Source organism: Camellia sinensis, chromosome 13 (genome assembly GCF_055761805.1).
Source record: "Camellia sinensis isolate YWXY chromosome 13, ASM5576180v1, whole genome shotgun sequence".
Classification (NCBI taxonomy): Eukaryota; Viridiplantae; Streptophyta; class Magnoliopsida; order Ericales; family Theaceae; genus Camellia; species Camellia sinensis.
This window is the reverse complement of record NC_138973.1, coordinates 52775875-52792713: the sequence shown is the minus strand read 5'-3', so window position 1 is coordinate 52792713 and position 16839 is coordinate 52775875. Positions and strand designations below refer to the sequence as shown.

The 16839-nt window shown below is 39.1% G+C and overlaps 1 pseudogene; it reads right to left on the bottom strand.

The window, feature by feature from the left end:
* Positions 1–2781: 2781 nt before the first annotated feature.
* Positions 2782–4175, bottom strand: LOC114311033 (E3 ubiquitin-protein ligase ATL42 pseudogene; annotated as a pseudogene).
* Positions 4176–16839: the final 12664 nt, after the last annotated feature.

The window sequence follows — 16839 nt, the reverse complement described above, 5'->3', positions numbered from 1 at the left end:
GACCCCCAGCAGGAGACACCCCCAGCACCCCCACCTCCACGTGGGGGGCTGGTAATGGCCGAAAATCAAAAAAAAAAAAAAAAAAACAATTTTTTGGGCCAATAGGAGAAGACCCCCCAGCACCCCCAGCTGGGGGTCTAAGGCATTTTTCATTAAATAATGACCTAGGAATACTAGTTAGTATTTGTCTTTTTTATTATATTTTGCTTATCACATGTTATCATTATATTTGTAAGGGACATAAATCGTGAGACCCATTAAATTAGTAAGCGGCACGAGAAATGATAAACAAAATTTCATAAATTGCCTTACTCTGCTTTGTCTATTGATTCAACTTAAGACAAAGAAAGGAAAAAACAAAAAAGAAAAAACAAAAAGATAAGGGATCGTGTTCAAAGGTAGATTGCATATAAAGATTTGTTGAGCGATATAAATCAGTTTTGAAGTTTGTCACACCTAGTAGTATTAATAGTATAATCAAGACTTGGGTCAATTAATTATTAAATAATTTTCTACTCGAAGCTAAGCACCAAAAAAACTCAATAAATTGATATTTTTTGTTGTTATGTGTAGCCTCAATTATTTATGTAATATTTAATGAGTTTGTATTTGGTACACCTCACACGCTGCCTTGCGGAAGAAGCAACAGCCGTGTGTCGCACTAGCATAACGCTTGAACTAGTACACCTAGACCAAACCGGGACCTTGGAAGCAATGTTTTGAGATCCGGACTGGATCGGTCGGTCGGTCGGTCGGACCAGCTAGACCGAAAATCGGGTCTTGTTCTGATCCGGTCTATTCCCTAAAACTGGAGTAAAAGCAAAACCGGTGTGAAAATGAAAAGTCGAAAGACCCAGCGGTCGAACCGGCAAAACCGGTGACCCGGATCGGGTCTTGAGGGTTGGCCCACTTTTTATTTATTTTTAACCTTTTTTTTTATTCTTTTCTTTCTTTCTTATATATATATATATATATATATATATTAAAATTTTGAATAAAATTTCTTATTTCAAGAGTCTCATTGGAAGCTTGAGAAGATTATGAAAGTCTATTCTTATTCATAAGAAATGATATTTCAAAGAAAACCTATAAAATTCTATGTGAGATTCAATCAAATTATTTGAAAAATATTGATTGGAGGGAGAGTTGAAAATTTCTTTTCCCTCCAAAATTAAATCTAGCATTCAATCAATTTGATTGGAGGGAATGTTTAAAAAATTTAATTTCTTTAAAACAAGTGACTTTTTTTTTTATCAATTATGACCTTATTAAATATTATTAATAAATACTATGCAATAATTTTTATTTTTATTTGAGTATTTATATATATTTTTATTTATTTATAATTTATAGTTATATTTTTTAATTATATAATATTAATTATAACGTCACGGTTCGACCGCTTTAACCCGACTGTTGAACCGGCAACCCATCCACCTAGTCTCTTTTCTAGTTCGCTCACTGGTCCAATTTTCAAAACATTGCTTGGAAGTGTCAACCGAAGTGCACAACACTGACTTAAAAGCAAAATTCAAGCCAAAAAAATGACAACAAAATGAAGTATTTATTACAATCTAGAAGGCTATTACGATGCACAAATGCTTAAAGTTGGGTTATGTTTAAGGCGCATGTGGTCTAAAGTTTGGTTATGTGAATTACAGCTCTACTATTATTAATTCTTCTACTCGGTTCTTTTTATAATTATTTTAATTAAGTGTAGTAATTTTGTAGAAATTGACAATTTGTATCAATGTCATTGGTAACAATATAAAAAGTATAATCCATGGATGGGTAAGATTCTCAGAACTAGAACCATTTGGTTCCCGCTTGGAGCATTTTCAAAAAACTTGCTAGAACCAGCATTTACAAGGTGGTTTTTTTGGCTGCATATGTTTAGCTTTTATTTTTATTTTTTTTGATCAGCGCATATGTTTAGCTTTTAGTGCAGACCTTGTATTTTATCAAGTCAAAACACTTTGAAGAGAGTGCAAACATTGAAAGACAAAACAAAAGTCCGATAATGACTACGATGAATAAGTTTGACATCTTTTGCATTTGGCAATATGATGGAAAATTTTGTGGGTTGTAGTGGGGGAGCCGGCTGAAAGTTGTCCTTATTGAGAAGATGATAAACACACCGGAAGTGGGAGAGGAAAAGGCCAAGATAGCCTTATGAAATAGAGAGGGTGATAGTAAGGAGCTCCATATGCCAGAAGAGCAAGGATACACACCATAACAATTGAGGTATCACATGTCTTGGTCAAGCTCCCCCCATCTCTCTAAACTTGGTCCAAGCATGCTTCGCTCCAGAGGGGGGCTTAGCAAATGCCCAAACGAAACATTGAATTCTAGCTTCCGCTAGTGGTCCCGAGTTGGGTAACCAGGCCCTGCTCCTAGCCTAAGTAACATGAGGAAAACATTTTAGTCTTGGTGATTGGGTTCTGGAATTGGACAAGCGAGCAATCCGAGAGTGGTATACTAGGCTTGGCTTGATGAACCTAGGTGCTGAGACACAACACAAAGTGGGCCACATATGTGTTGTCATGTAATGTGGACACGTGGTGCCAAAGTCATGGAGGTGCAGCCACCCAAGAAATGTCATGGCTACATTGTGGCGACACCACGTGGCAACACCACGTGGCAAGGCTCGACTCTTGTACCCACAATTTGTAGCAAGGCAAAGCCATTTCACTACAATTTATATATATGAAGATCATTTCCTGTAACGGCTGTGATCTCAAAAACACTTCTTGAATCATGCAATTGTAAAGGCATAACCAATCAATTGTAGAGCTTCAACAACAAAAAACATTCAGAAAAATTGGAAAAATTTCCATCAAATTCACACATGTATGATGGTTGTCTTTCACTCTCTGATCCCTCTAAACTTCTCTCTCTCCCTACAAACCATTGAACTGTTCGCCTCGCTATTGGCAGCCAAATCGCCCTCATTCTCTCTGAACTCTCAGATTCCCCACGCCTATTCCTTACGCTGAACTCTCTGAACCTCGAAAGGTTTGTAATCTCCGACATTGATGTCTTCTCGCCTTGACTCAATAGTCTTGAAATTGTATTTTGGTTTCCTTCACTGTTAGAAGTATAAGGAAAACTTGAACTTGAAAATGCAAATGAATTACTATTATTCATCTTACCAAACTTAGACTCATACAACCTCTTCATATCCAAGTCCTCCTTAATCTTCATGACATGTTCATTCATGGAAAACGCATGATTAAATCTAGTACTAGTCAGATTATTCAAAGGATAGAATATCTCACTGGACATGATACTAATCATCTCGGAATTCAAGAATGTCAAGTCTGAGGAGTTGAGATCGCTCCACTGCCCTTGTAAACAATTTCACAAATAGTGATCTTGTGCTTGAACTTATGGAAGAGTTTTTGAATGTCACCTTCTTGAACCAAAAGATCTTTCTTGGGTTTTTCAAATTTTCGAAAACTGCTTCCCACGTTGAATCTTGATGATGATCTTTGAACAAAGAACTCAAGATTTGGATCCTCTAATAGATTTGAAGGATTTCCGGTGTATCTAAGACTATTTGTATATGTGCAATTCATGAGCTCCACTTCATCAAACTTGTACTGGCAAAGAGGACAGCTAGAGTGGCTTTCTAGCCAGTTATCAATGCAATTCATGTGAAAAGCATGCCTGCACTTTGGCAACAACCGAAGAACTTCGGTATCCTCAAATTCTGATAAACAGACTACACACTCTAGGCCTTGTTTTGATCCCTTAAGAAACGAAAACCGGAAAAATGGGAGTGATTCAATCACTGCTTTATCAATCCCAGAAAATCTAGACCTTGATCCGATCATAAGTTCACCAACGTTGCTGTGAGGTGTGGGCATGGCTGTGTGGCAGAACTTTGAATAGACAACTATGAGAAATGTTATGGAGAAAATAATTGAGCGCATGCCACAAATGGTTGCAACGCGCGATTCGTGTACCTTGGGGACATGGGGATTGGTGGACGTGTATTGGGCTTCAATATGGAAGAACAAGAAAATAATTGCGATGAACAATAGTAAATGATTCATGGATAGGTGAACACACCTATTGTCATCCATGATCTTGGAAATCTTGATTGTGTGTAATACTGTCAATGAGATGAAGTTCTTGTTGAAGGTCTTCCTATGGATGGCAGGTTTTTATATCTCTGAAGACGCTAGTAATGCATGTCTGATTTCCTTGTTTCTTCTTTAGATGTCTTTTCCTAATAATTAATTGGCAAAGTCATATTCAAGTGTTTTGGTAAAAAAAAACTGCTTGAAAGATGGATCCAAATTGGCAAGTCCTGTGAGAAAGCAAATTTTGTTTGGTACTCTTACGACAGAGTCCAGTTCAAAAGTTGTATTGGAGTTGGACTTGAGCATTCTACATACGTCAACAAGGTTTGCAAGACTAAACAATGTTGAGTACAAGTCTCGGAAACATTAGAGTAAAAGCCTTTTTATGCAACAAAGGACACATTGGGAACTGGAAAAAGAAGCATGCTCGAGTGGGCTCAAAGCGCGCTAGAGCAGGGCTACTCCAAAATGTTTCATTTTGTTCGCGTTCAAGTGAGATGGTTTGGGCTCGAGCAGGAGACACCGATTTTGTGATATATAAGTTGGTTTATTGATTGTAAACACCTCAAATTGGTCTCTAAGACCTCCAAAGGCTCTCGCACTATAAATATAAGTTGTATATCTCATATTAGTTCGTTGTTGAAATACAAAGTAAGTTTTGGTGAGAGATTAAGTGATAACCCATGGTAGCTCTGAGTATTCGTTCTTTATTATAGTGAAAATTATTGCTTGTGTTGTGGGATTGCCCATGGACGTAAGCTTACTCTGAACCACGTAAATCTTGGTATCTTGTTTGATTTTCTCTCTATTCTCTATATCGAATTGCGATTATTCTAGTCGATCAAAAAAAGATTTGTGATTATTCTAGTTCTTGTTGTCAATATTCATTACCATTATCAACCTTAGTGTGGTTAAATTTTCTAGAGACTCTCCACACAACACCATGTTGCTACAGACAAATAAATTATAGAAAAAAGTCACAAAATAGATATGCGGGTGTGGGGCCCACACCTACCTTTATATATGTTCTGTGACTTTCTGTGTCGCAACATGTTCTCATTCCTAATTGGCAAGGTTTTGGCGTTGAAGGCCATGTTGCATTTCATATTGATATTTTACCATTGTTTCTTGAAACTCTGTTCTTGAGATTCATGGCCTTTCTATATGTTTGCAAATTGTATTTTACAGTTTTATAGGTCTAATTGACATACCCATTTGAATGTCTTGTTTAGAGGATGATTATTATTTGAATCTCTTTGCATGTCTTAATTAGAAACACTAATAATAATATAAACCCAACAACAATGACAACGACAACAACAATAATAATAATAATGAAAAATGGGTAGGTTGGAAAACAACTAAAGCTATGTCTCCATGTCCAAATGGACACCTCAGGCTGTCTATGTCTCAAATATTTAAGCTATAACATGGAAAAGGCCATAACAGAGCAAGTTGAAAAACAACTAGAGCTATCTCCCAGGAAACATTTTTCCAAACCCATCAAGCAGGAAGGAAATAGATTCCGGTAACTAATTGTTAATTCAAGTCCAAACAAACTGCGCTAATTTTATAATCATAGTATATTTTTGTGTTTATTTTGATGCAAATGTAATTTACCAAATAAAAAAGTAAATTTTAGGTGTGAAGTGAAATATTTTCCAAAGCTAGCTAGCTAGCTATAACATATGACCAATTTTGACTACCATTTCATATTCTTTCAAACACTAAACCAATCACAAACATCAAATTAAGGACCTAGGAGAAATATAACGGTAATAAAAAATAAAATAAAATAAAAACATTCCAGCAAGCTCAGGAATCAAGATTTGCAAATTCTCAAAAAAGGGGCTAATTGAGATACCCTCACAATCTTGGCAAAAAACCCATATCAACAATGCACATGGATTATGTTTATCAAGAGCATTTAGATACTACCACAGAACAGGACAGAGATTGCACAATTTTGGAACAATACAGCCCACATAAAAGAAATAACAAAAAATAAAAGAAAGAAAGAAATATCATACATGGGATAACCACTTTTACTTTTCCTTTGATCAAAGATTGAAGATCAGGTGGCAATATTTGACAAATATTGATGCTTGTGAATCATCAAAACAAAGTGCAGCTGCTAAGGTTGATTGGGCATTAATGATATGAAAGTAGCATGAAAACCATATGGCACCCTCTGTGGCAGTGCTATTTTGGCAACTGACTCACTTCCAAAATTCTTCACAGCAACTATCTAAACACCTACAAAATGGAAGAATTTAACACAATTTCCCGTGTTTATCATAACAAGAGAACAAGTATAGTTCTCAGAACCTATTTTTTGAAAAACACTAAAAACTAGTCAGTGATAATGTAAGAGGAGCTAATTTGAGCCCACTAAATTATTTAGGCCCAATAGTCGAAGGTTGGTGGGCCCGAATTTATCGCAAGTCCAAGATTGGTGGGCCTGAATTTTATCACTATCAAACGGGCTGAATCGCTCTAAGCCTCGAAAGGATTCGGATCCACGAACTTAGAGACTTACTCGGGCTCAGACTCAAAAGGGTTCGGATCCATGAACCTAGAGATCCGAAGCACTTGGCTTCGAACGGATTCAGATGCAATCTAGAAGCCGCTCCATTAATGAGTCCCAGAACACTTGCGGACTCGGAGCTTTTCGGGATCTACGTACCAGAACCATGGGTGTAATGGAGTCCGAACAAAGGACCCGATCCCAAGGACGGTGAGTGGAGATAAATTCACTCTTCGGTTAAACTAGCCTATACCCGGGTCGAGGTGATACGATCTAGGGGGTCCCTGAGACTCACCAATATTTGCGGCAGGGCATTCTCTTGAACTACCCCTGACCCTTCTACGGCAAGACGTCCTCTGGGACTACCCCTGACCCTTTGGGATTGTCACGACCCAAACCCGCCCCTATGGGTTTAGCATCGTAACCGGCCAGTAATCATTGAATTACCAAAGGCCTCTAAACTGATTAACAAAATTAAGGAGCTAGCGGAAGCAAATACACAAATATGATTTTCCAATGAGCTGTGCTGACTAATTAAAACTCAATAGTCATTCATACATTATACCCACACACATAATAGCGTCTTAAGTACAGCCAACAAAAACAAACAACTCTCATATACAGAAGCAACAAAACTTAAAACACGTGACACTTCAGAAACCTCCACGTGAGGCACAATGGTTGGCTGACAACAGAACGCAGATCCAGACAAAAGCCTTCAGGCTCAATCTCCAGAATGCTCACCTATACATATATATACACACAGTGAGTTAAAGCCCAGTGAATAACATCAATGTAAAGAGGTCAGTGAACGAAATCCGAACATGTCATAAGCGTAAAACAGATCATAGCATTATCATTCTCGTATCGGAACACAATAATGGTACATGCTATAGAACACATCACATATCGTCTTCCGACTAGAGTAATAGGTTCCGGACACCGATTAAACACATATCACCACAATGAAGTGGCTAACGAGATCTCGTAATCACATATATGTCGTGGACCCGCATTAACATGCCGTCCCCCATGACTTGGGACTATCTATGGATGCCATAATAAATTTCAAACATAGGACATTCGTTTACGTACATGATCATTTCAAAAATCATAACTCATCATATCTCGTTTGGAACATAATTCATATTAACATATCTTTACAAAAATGTTACTCACAGTGGTTCCCGTAAACGGCCAATCAATCCTCGAGGCTTGACCTACAACCACAAGGTACATAATGCAAACATATCGTATCATTACACATTCACATGGCCAATACAGCTTAGCTTTCTCATTACATAGGTTTCTTGCTTAACACATTGTTCCAAACACACTTTTGTAATCTCTTAACTTAGTACATTCTTTTCTTAGTGTGTTTCTATTCCAAAACCTCATCACTATAGCTTAATTAAGGCTTAGGAATGCCTAAGATGCAATGAGGATGCCAAAACATGAATGGAAACACTTGGTAAATTTTCTGAAAATAAGGTCCCCGCTCGAGCGTAGCTTTTCTCACTCGAGCAAACATGCAAACATGAGAGGGGTCGCCCGAGCGAGACTTCCTTCGCTCGAGCTGTCTGCAAACTTGGAGAAAATACTGGTTGGTCTCAATATACGCTTGAGCTACAACCTCCACGCTCAAGCGGATCAATAATATGCAAAGGGTTCGCTCAAGCGTCCAAGTGGTCGCTCGAGCAGGCTGTAATAGCCTGCAAAACTACTGGATGAACAAAATGTCTGCTCGAGCGGCAAATCCCCCGCTCGAGCGACCTTCAAAAATTCTGGGTTTCCAAAATAGGGCTTTGAGTTTCCAAATGCAAATTCAATGGCAAATTTGTGGATGGCTTGTTCAAAACACTTGGAAAACTTTTCTAAATCACAAATATATGATCATTTACAAAGCCTTAGCTCAAAACTCATGGATTTAGCTAAATTGAGTTCAAAACTCCCATGCATGTATGTTTCAAAAACTCTTTCCCTCAAAGTCCATATTCATAGAAAAATTGAGCTTCTAGACTTCCACATATATACAAAACTCTTTCTCAAAACATGATTTAAAAGGCATTAAGTGATGATTCAGACATGCATGAGCCAATTATTTATAATTTCTAAATGAATGATCAAAATTAAACTTGATATGGCAAAACCCAACATGCATGAAAACTTCTTTACAAAACTCATCAAACATGGAATTTGCTTTCAAAGCTTGATCTAGTATGCATGCATGTTAATTTCATGGTCTCAACTCAACATGATAACAAGGCTTATATTCAAAATGATGATGTAACACTCTTACTTCCATGCATGTAAGAATTATGAGCCAATTCTTCATTTTCTTGATAAACTCATTAGAAATATATGCAAATGATGATAACAACTCCATGAATGCATATTTATGACACAAATTCTTCATGAATTATGGATTAGATGCTCACCAAAAGCCTTCAATTACACAAGATCCTTGCCAAACTGAGCTACTCTAGCAAAATCCTCAACTTCTACTTTGAATCTACACTTTCTCTCTCTAAAATGGAGTCTCATTCTCACTCTAGAATAAATTCTCTGATTTTCCCACTTGAATCAAGTTTGTTGCGCGCAAATGAGCTTATAAGGAAACTTATATACTTGTGATGTATTAATACATTAATTAGGGCATTTGGTCCATCCAAACATAACTTAATTAATCGATCTGAATCAATTTTTAATAAAATTTGCCAAATGATTCTAAAAATTCCAAATAACATATTAATGTAACTAATTCCGATTTTCGGATGCCGATAAGGCTTCAATTTTCATATTAAAGCAAAATCCTAGAAAGATATTTCCACAAGTAACAGATGAAAAGCCAAAGATCATGCAAAATACATACTAAACACATAATTTACTTTACCCACTTAATTAACATCCTTAATTATGGATTAGTAGCTAATTACAGATCGGGATTGTTATAGGGATGATTGGGGATCATTGGTTATGTGTGGCTAAGAAAAAGGGTTCGCCGAGAGGTTGATCTCCTCTTCAAGGGTTTTCCTCATCCTCAGAGAAGTCACCTCCTCGGACAAAGTAGTTAGAGAGAATATTCCCCATGTGCCTTGCACATGGGCTCCATCCTACATCATGAGGTGCCTATAAATAGCACCCACCCATAGCTTTACAAGGGATGGATTTTGGAGAGAAAACTCTTGGCAAAGAACTAATTTCCCTTCTCCATTATCAGCCTTGAGAGTGAAAAATGGAGATCCATAGGAGAGCCTTGCCATTATTCTCTCTAACTATTTTGCCTTCTTCTTCACTCAATCTCTTATCTCTGTCATCTCTTTGCTTTTGTGTTCCTAGTTGAGACTATTGAAGAATCTAAGCCTCTCATCATCTTCTAGAGAATTCGAATTTTTCTTCAAGGATCTTCGAAGATCTTCGAATTTTCCAACGACGTTCTTGAACCCTCTCATACATTTGGCGACTTCACTAGGGAGACGAATTGGTTAATGGTCTCAACGAGATCTAGAACCCACACAACTCCGGCAAAAATGGCAGATAATGAGACTCATCAACAAAGCTCTTTCAATGGTGGTGATAAAAGGACTCAAGTTCAAGACTCACCTCTCATCCTTGAAGCCATTCAAGGACTCCAACACACTCAACAAGAGATTCTCACCAACCTTCAAAATCTCACCCACACCATGTTGGTGATAGGTTCGCATTTCGCACCACCAGCAACAAATGGAGGTCAAGTTGGCGCCGGCAAGTATCAACAACTTCATGGTGATGTTGGGAATGGTTAAAATCATCAAGACCCACCCCAAATTCTCCTTGAAGTTACTCAAAATGGTGTGCAAAATCAAGTGCTAGGAGGAACAAGTCATGGCCAACTTGCGGCCCATAGAGCGCAAAATCACACACCTAGAGGATTGAGCCATGGTCCAGCGGAGTTTCCGGCGCAATGATTGGTGTTCCAGCGGCTGTGGAAGTTCAAGGAAGGCCTACAAAAATTTCTCTACAAAATGGTGCTCCATCCATGCCTAATTTTGTTCCACCGATTGTAAATTCTACTCATGTACCGAATGGGTCTCCTTTGGCTCCGACGCCAAGTTTGCAAGTGCAACCCAGTATAGCCGTGGCATGCAATGAATTTTGTGGGACCCAATGCAATGCCCTATCACCAAATGGCATGTCCATAGGTGTCGATGGCCAATATCGTCATGTGTCTTCACTGATGATGAATTCTCAACACCCGAATGGCCAAGTCGCTCCACGTTCAGTCTTCGGGTCTACAAGCCAAGTTTTGGGAATACCACCATCAAGTTTTCACCCTTGCAGATGTGCATGCCATGTTCGATCTCGAATGGGGCAAGAGGACTTTACTCTCTTTGCCCAATCCGGATGTCAAGCCACCATACCCTGTCAAGATGTTGAGTTATCCATACCCGGAGAGGTACACGGTGTCGAAGTTCATCAAATTCAATGGCAAGCAAGGAAATGCTCGAGAACATGTTGTTTGGTTCATCGAGATTTTGGGGATTCATAGTTCAAATCATGTCCTCTGACTGAGAGAATTCTCCAAGTCCCTCACCGACCGAGCATATAGTTAGTACGTTAACTTGGCCCCAAACCCTGTTCCAAGTTGGGAGGAGATGGTCAACAAATTCCACGCCAAACTCTTTCAAGTGGCCGAGAAAGTGACCACACTTACCCTGTGTAAGGAAAAATAGCAAAAGGGTGAAGACATTCTCAAATATGCGAAGAGGTTCCAAGACAAGCCGTGGACTGTCATGAGACTGTGGAGGAAAGCTACTTGGTCCAAATCTGTGTTGAAGTGGCATTGAACAGGTACAAGATACTTCTTATTAATATTTGGGTCAATTCCTCTCGAGCCGACGTAAAACAACAATGTTCAAATATAATTTCGGCATCAATTGTTTATTTCTTTATTCATCCCCTTGGGCAAACAAATTCATCCCCTCGGACATCAAATTCAAAGGTTATAATATGCAAACAACATTCAACATCAGAGGAAGATTTCAAGATAGAAGGAAATCCAAAGAAGGTACGAGCCGACCGAAGTTCAAGTGTTACCATTGTGACCAAGAAGGTCACATAAAGAAATGTTGCTATGCCTTGAAAGGAGAACAAAAACAAGGCAATAGACAGCCAAAGACTGAAGATGGGAACACTGCAGTTACTGTGATGGCCGGGTTCCTTTCCTTTCTCTTTCTTTCTTTCTTCGCTTCATTCTTCATTTGCCTTCGTTGGATTTGAAATGACTGGGATGGTTCCCTAGATTGGAATTCTAGTGTTTTTCTGTTCGGTGTTGAATTTCGCTTGTTCCGGAGGATGGATGGGTGAGTCTGGAGTGCCAAGAGCGAAGCAGAATTTTTGGGTGGCTGGGCTTGGGCCGCATGTGTAGGGCCCTAGGCCGCACGTGTGGGGCTGGGCCGCTCGAGCGGTAAGCTAGGCCGCTCGAGCGGTGGAGGCTTAGACCCAGAAATTTTGATTCTGCCTAGAGTGCACGAGCAAAGAAAATGGGCCGCACGAGCGGTCAAGGTGGGGCGCTTGAGCGATGGGGCGCTTGAGCAGTGAAGAAGGCCGCACGAGCGGCCAACTGGGCAGTCCGTGCCCTGTTTTCTTATAACGTTTTGGTCCGAATATATATCACCTCCAACTCATTTTTCTCACATTCTAAACCTAATTTCTCTCTTCCTTCTCTCTAGAAAACACCTCAATCACCCAAACTCTTTGATTTTTGTGATTCTTGGAGCACAATCATCAACATTTTTCCCTCTAATCTTGAAGATCCAAGGCTAGGGCTTCACTTGGTGGGTAGAAATCAAAGCTCTCTCATCTATCTAAGCTAGGGTTTCTCTTCTCCATCTTCTCAAAGGCTTTGAGGTAGGGATTTCTTGAGTTATATATATAGTTTTGCTATTTGGGTGTTGATTTAAATTGTTCTTGAAGTTTTGTGCTAAATTTTAGATTTTGGTTCAAAAATGTTGAGAGTCTTGAATATGGGTTTGAAATCTCTATCTTTTTATTACTTCTTGGGGGTTTCCCTCTATTGAACTAATGATGAATGATTATGATGGAGTTTCTCTTAGAAAATGATAAAATTTTACTTTCAATGGAAACCCTAGAAATTTGGGGCTTTTTGAAAAATAATGAAGAGGCCTTGAAATTATCTATTTTCTTGTATCAATAGGAAGTATGAGAGTTGATCTCACCAAATGTCTAACAAAATAGCAACTTCATCATGTATATATGTGTTGGAGACTAAGTCCTCTTTTAAAAATCCATCGATAATTGTATACTTGTGTAAAGTGGTAGATGGCAATTTGTTGAGTGTCATAAGTGATGTGAAAATGCTTAATCGTAGTGTAATGGAAAAATGAAATGAATGATGGCATGTTAGCCATATTGAAAGTTTGGTCATGATGAATTAATGTTGAGGAATTGTTGTGGTGTGTCGAAGACACATGGCTATTGTGTGAAATGAGAAATGGTAATTATGCGTTGGAGACGTATGGGTATCTTGTGAAAGAACATGGTAAGGAGGAAATGAAAATGTGATGTTGAATATTGTTGTAGACATGTTTTTGAATATAAAAGAATGCTATGAGTTAGTAGTTGTTGCATCATATTCTCAATTGTTTTAATGTCATTGTTGCATATCATGACATAAGTTGGAAAAGCATTCATTTTGAGAAAGATCATTATAATGAGAACTAATGGAAATGTGTATGGGGTAAATACGTTGGTAAGTCCGGATAGGGGGTGTAGATGAATTTGATAAGTTGGCCTGAGTGTCCAGGGTGAAAGAGCCTTCCGGTTACACTACGCTCGTAGAGTCTATTTGCAGAAACCAGCCTAGGGATTACCAGTGTCGTATTTACCACCCCTGTTGATTTAAATATTGGAAGTTTGAAAGTGATGAGATTACAAAATATTATTGAGAATATGTTGATTTTGAAATAGTGCATTGAAATAAAATTCTCTTTCGTCATTGGCACTTGCATGGCATTGCATATGCATTTCTTTTTAACGTTGATGGAATTGGCATAACTGTATATACTTTGTGAGAAATCTCTACTGGGCTTTATGCTCACCCCTATGGGAATTGGTGCAGGTAAAGATGTGGCGACCCCGCCAAGCTATGAACGTGGAGATGTTTTGAAGAAGAGTAGTTTAACTCTTATTTTGTTGTGATATCTTTGTAAGCCAAGGGCTAATGTGTTTGGATCCGTGAGACCATTATGTGTAACCGAGCTATTGCCTTCGAACTTGTAAGCCCTTGAGGGCCTTATTTGTTGTGATTTAATGATTTCTTTTACATGCTATAGGTTCATGTACTAGTTTTATAAATAAATGTATAATGGCATGTGAGAATACTTTGGTAAACATTTGGAACGACGTAAATGATTTTGGTTAATATCTCATTTTGAAAGTGGGTTGACGTAATAGTTATGTGGGATTATTTTCGGGACGTGACAGTTACTGTCTCAGAGGATATTGCATTATTCTCTATTGAAGAAGAAGAATGCCTCCATATGCCAGACAATGACACCGAGTGGGTGGTAGATACAGCAACTTCCTAACACGCCACACCCTGAAAGGAATTCTTCAGTACGTACCAAGCTGGAGATTTTGGTACAGTGAAGATGGGCAACTCCAGTTTTTCAAAGATTGTGGGAATTGGTGATGTTTGCATCCAAACCAAAGTTGAGTGCACGATGGTGTTGAAAGATGTCAGGCATGTTCCCGATTTACGCCTGAATCTTATCTCAGTGATAGCCTTAGATCGACAAGGCTATGAGAACTACTTCGGCAAAGGCATGTGGAAGTTGAAAAAAGGATCTCTGGTGGTAGCTAGAGGACAAGCAAGTGGCACATTGTGTAAGACTCGTGTGGAGGTGCATTCAGATAGCCTCAACGCAACAGAAGATAAGGCATCACCAAATTTGTGGCACAAAAGGCTGGGTCACATGAGTGAGAAAGGGTTACAAATTTTGGTAAAGAAGTCACTTATTCCCTTTGCCAAAGATGTGAAATTGAACCCTTGTGACAACTGCTTGTTTGGGAAACAACATAGAGTCGCTTTCCACTCATCATCCAGAAGATAATCAGAGTTGTTGAGCAGAGTATACTCTGATGTATGCGGTCCCATAGAAGTGGAATCTTTGGGTGGCAGAAAATACTTCCTGACGTTTATTGATGACGCATCACGGAAGGTATGGGTTTATGTCCTAAGAACCAAAGCTGAGGTGTTCCAGCATTTCAAACATTTCATGCTATGGTGGAAAGGGAGACCGAAAAGAAGCTGAAGTGTCTCCGAATAGACAATGGAGGCAAGTACACGTCAAAGGAGTTTGAAGCCTACAGTGCTACTCGCGGCATTCGACATGAGAAGACTGTTCTTGGAACCCCACAACACATTGGTGTAGCTGAAAGAATTAACCGGACCATTGTGGAGAAGGTTAGATGTATGCCCAAAATGGCAAAGCTGCTAAAGCCATTTTGGGGAGAAGCTGTTCGTGTTGCTTGCTACTTGATCAACAGATCGCCATCAGTTCCACTGAATTTTGAAATTCCAGAGAAAGTATGGTCTGGAAGGGAAATTTCTTACTCTCACTTGAGAGTGTTTGGGTGCAAAGCATTTGCACATGTATCCAAGGAGCACAGACAGAAGCTGGATGAAAAAACTACTCAATGCATCTTTATTGGCTATGGAGATGAAGAATTTGGATATAGATTATGGGATCCGAAAAACAAAAAGGTCATTCGAAGCCGAAATGTGGTATTTCAAGAAGGCCAGACCTTAGAAGACTTTGGGCAACTAGCCAAACCCAAAGTTAATGATGTTTTAGAAATTGCTCCCAATCCTGCACCATCACAGCATGCCACTCATGAAGAAGAGCTACCGCAGCATGCAGCCAATGATGTAGAGTTGCAAGATGGATTGCCAAAAAAAGAAGATCCAGAAGAAAAGGGTGTTGAGCAGGGGGAGCCACATCTCCCTCCCCCAGAGACTGTTGGTTCACAGTTGCGAAGATCAACAAGAGAGTCTAAGCCGCCGTCAAAATACCCTGCTTCTGATTATATTTTGCTTATTGATGAGGGGGAGCCAGAAAGTTTTCAAGAAGCTCAGAATCATAAGGAAAAGAGTAGCTGGCATCAAGCTATGCAAAAAGAGATGCAGTCTTTGCAGAAGAATCAGACTTATGATTTGGTAAAACTTCCCCAGGATCAAAAACCATTGCAGAACAAATGGGTGTTCAAGTTGAAGAAAGATAACAGCGGAAAGCTAGTCAAGTATAAGGCTCGATTGGTTGTCAAAGGTTTTGGGCAGAAGAAGGGTATTAATTTTGATAAAAATCTTCTCGCTAGTTGTGAAAATGACATCCATTCGAGTAGTTTTGGGACTAGTGGCCTGTTTGAATTTGGAACTTGAACAGATAGATGTGAAGACGACATTTCTCCATGGTGATCTAAAGGAAGAAATTTACATGGAGCAGCCAGAAGGTTTTGAAGTAAAAGGGAAAGAAAACTTAGTCTACAGATTGAAGAAGAGTCTTTACGACCTCAAACAAGCGCCTAGACAGTGATACGAGAAGTTTGACTCATTCATGGGTCATGAGTACAAGAGAACTACTGGAGACCAGTGTGTCTATGTCAGAAAATTTCCCGATGGAAACTTCATCATACTCCTGCTCTATGTTGATGACATGCTGATTGTTTGATAGGATGCCACAGTAATCAGATCACTGAAGAAGGAGTTATCACAATCCTTTGACATGAGGACCTAGGCCCTGCACAGTAAATGTTGGGAATGCAAATTGTGCGTGTCAGGAAAGCCAAGAAAATATGGCTATCACAAGAGAAGTACGTTGAACGGGTGATTACGAAGTTCAACATGAAAGATTCCAAGCTATTCAATACTCCGCTAGCTAATCATTTCAAGTTGAGCAAAAGTTCTTGTCCTTTCTCTACTAAAGAAAGAGAAGAGATGGAGGCTATTCCCTACTCATCCGCTGTATGGAGTTTGATGTATGCAATGGTGTCTACCCGACCAAATATTGCTCATGCTGTTAAAGTAGTAAGCAGATTCCTTTCCAATCCAGGAAAAGAGAATTGTGAAGCAGTCAAGTGGATTCTGAGGTACCTCAAGGGTACGGCAAAATTGTGTTTGTGCTTTAGAGATGCTAAACCAGTCTTGAAAGGCTATACGGATTC